Source organism: Magnolia sinica, chromosome 9, assembly GCF_029962835.1.
Source record: "Magnolia sinica isolate HGM2019 chromosome 9, MsV1, whole genome shotgun sequence".
Taxonomy (NCBI): Eukaryota; Viridiplantae; Streptophyta; class Magnoliopsida; order Magnoliales; family Magnoliaceae; genus Magnolia; species Magnolia sinica.
In genome coordinates this window covers 65961241-65964387 of record NC_080581.1, presented here as the reverse complement: position 1 = coordinate 65964387, position 3147 = coordinate 65961241, and the positions used below count along the sequence as shown (strand labels likewise).

General features: G+C 35.3%; 1 long non-coding RNA gene across 1 annotated transcript; it reads right to left on the bottom strand.

The window, feature by feature from the left end:
- Window positions 1–1386: 1386 nt before the first annotated feature.
- On the bottom strand, window positions 1387–2656 carry LOC131256395 (uncharacterized). Its single transcript, XR_009176787.1, has 2 exons — window positions 2453–2656; window positions 1387–1730 (listed from the first exon to the last, which is right to left on the bottom strand). It is a non-coding gene; the product is annotated as an uncharacterized LOC131256395 (long non-coding RNA).
- Window positions 2657–3147: the final 491 nt, after the last annotated feature.

The following is a 3147-nucleotide window of genomic DNA, read 5'->3' as shown; positions in this document are numbered from 1 at the left end:
TAAGGCCAGATTAGTGGCTAGAGGATTTACACAAAAAGAAAGTATTAATTTTTTCGATACCTATGCTCCAGTAGCAAGGATATCAATTATCCGAGTTTTAGTTGTTTTAGCATCCATCTATAAGTTAGAAATCCACCCGATAGATGTAAAAATAACTTTTGTAAATGGTGACCTCGATAAAGAGGTTTATATGGAGTAACCAGAAGGTTTTATAGTTACAGGACATGAAAATAAAGTGTGTAAATTGATCAAGTCGCTATATGGACTTAAACAAGCACCTAAGCAATCACTACCAGAAAACTGAGCAAAAGCTATGGATAAAAGCCGTAGCTAAAGACCTATGGCTACGGTTAAAGTCCGTAGCACAACCGTAGCCATTGGTATATTAGCCATAGGTCTTAAAGCTATGGCTACGGATTTAATTTGTAGCCATAGAGACAATAGTTATGGATCAAATCCGTAGCCATACTTTTCGTAGCTCTAAAGTACATACAGCTAAGGATTATATCTGTAGCTACAAGTAGAGAGAACCGTAGCAATAGGCCTACGATTTCCAGATGAAGAGCTACAGTTAATAGCTGTAGCTACTGCCTATTAAAAAAATTTATAATAATTATATCTCTTACTATTGTTGTACATGCCCTGATAGATCAACTCATATAAACAAATAAATACTTCATGGCTAAATCATTCATTCATTCATTCAAATACAAGCATTCATTCATTTAATCAAATACAATCATTCATTTTAATTTTTTCACAAAAGTACAATACTAACATAATAGTTATATGTCTATTAATTTAAAGTTCTCATTGACAACAAGATCCAATGCCTTCTTGCAGCCGAATAACTTCTCAACAATCGCAAGCGAGAACTTCATGGATGTGCCTCTACTGGTTATCAATTTTCCATCAACTAACACCCTATTCTCAGCCTCGCTTTGATCCGAAAGCTTACGGCACATGGATGAAAATCAATTTCATCATACAAACAATGTAGTCATATGAAAAAGCTATGCCCCGAAACTAAAGAACTAAATTATAGAGAAAAATGATGACGAGATGATATAAAAAAGAAAGACAATACTTGGGAGCATACACTGATCTTCTCGTTTCTAAACAAGCAAAATTTGCAACAGCCAAAGACAAAACAAACATTCAGCCATTTAAAATACCAACTAATATGGGTATAACAATACTAACTAAATTTGCGAAAACAGAATAGATCAACCACTTCAGCTAATTAATTAAGATTTCACTCAACCTATGATTTGTCAATTCATTTGATGGATAAAAGTTCAACAGAATGTGTAAAGAAGACAGACCCCAAGGAAACTTTGTAAAGAGTGTGAGAGAGCAAAAAAAGTATCAAGAAGATAGGTAAAATAAAATTACAATAATCAAGTATTTCTGATATTTGAAAATCTGTTTGCTGTATTTGAATTGCAGTAGATCTTTTCATATTGACAGTCCATTTTATGATGAGGTCTGGTCCATCAGAATTTTGGAATGAACCCTCATCAAAATGGTCCACCAATCAACATATCTTACAAAGAAAAGCCAGGGGGCATTTGAGAACATTTGTGCCACACTCTTCATTTAGAAGGCAGTTTAACTCCCATCCTACAAAGCAAGGTTGAATAAATTTGATAGCAGCATACCTTAATTGATATCACAAAATGACCTCCATTTTTCAAAAAATATGAGGCATTCAAAGCTAAGATCCTCGCCTGCAAAAAATAGTAGAGAAAAAAATGCTTATCAAACCATGTTGCATAAAAATCCAATCAACGACTAGGAGTTATTTATAGAGAATGTCCAATTATTGGGATGTCCATCGCCTGGGGCCCACCTTCAAACCCATTCCACTAAAAAATCACTATGATAGGATGTAATATCATTGATTTGAGACTTGACAGCACTTGGTCCCTCGTCATTACTCAGCTTGGTCAACCCTTATTTTCAATTTTGACTCACAATGCTGACCCGGATTGGATCCAACTGAGTTCAAGTCTTAAAACCTTGGATGTCATAATAATCTAATCCACAGAGAAATATATGAATGATCCATGGTGATTATACTAGAAAGTGATTATACTAGAAAGTTCCAATCATTGGCGTGAACAGTTCATGTAGCGCCCACTTTAATATCCTACTCTAAAAAATCACTTCCATCCAGTGATAGAATCACCAAGTAAATAGATGGCTAGGGAAAACAGAGAAACCACATTGATGAAAATGAAAAAGCTCTGTTATTGATATGGGACCATCCATCATGTAGGGTACATTTTGATTGTCAATGGTTTGGAAAATGGGCAGTCAATATTATTATAGACAAGGTTTAAACCTTGACATATTAAGTCGTGCATACTATAACACTAGTTGTAGATGCAATTAGGCAATGATATGCTCAAAATTTTGTGCATACATGTCAAAAGTTGAGAAGGCCAACCTTTCCATGTTGAAGGAATTGCAAACTTCATTACCAATTAGCAATTGCAAACTGCCATCCGACCACCTCACAAACTGCGCATTGCTTTTATACTGTAAAACCAAACTTCATCAACATACAACAAGTGTGCAGCAGTTATGCTAAAATGCAAAATGTCAAAGACAATCCATATGTCAACGATATATACCTTCAGGTTGCTCAGCATTTTCACAGTAGCAGGATTAAAATACAGTTGCATAGAAGGAAATTTAGGTAATTAGATAGCAGGCAAAGAAAAAGAAATAGGTAGGAAGCAGGACTGGGAGCCAAAGTCCAATGCACAATTCAAAGACGGAGTAACACCTAGTTAGAAGGATCCTTGTAACACCCCGAATTTTTGCTATTTTGAATTACCAAAAATCCTTAAATTTTTTTTTTTTTTTTTTATAACTAGCCACGTTATCACTTACTGACCCTTGACACTCGAGATGGGCTTATACACGACTGATATTGATAAAAACCGTACAAATAGGATTGATCGACCGTAGAAGACCAATGAATCCAACCGATCACTTAAACACCGAGTTCAGCCCCATGATCTGTTCACATGGGGCCCAAATCTAACCGACCTGCCACTGACTAATCAAACTACTGTAACTTAATTAGAGATCTATCCAAACCTGAACCAACTATGGGTTGAACCTTAATTAATAAAC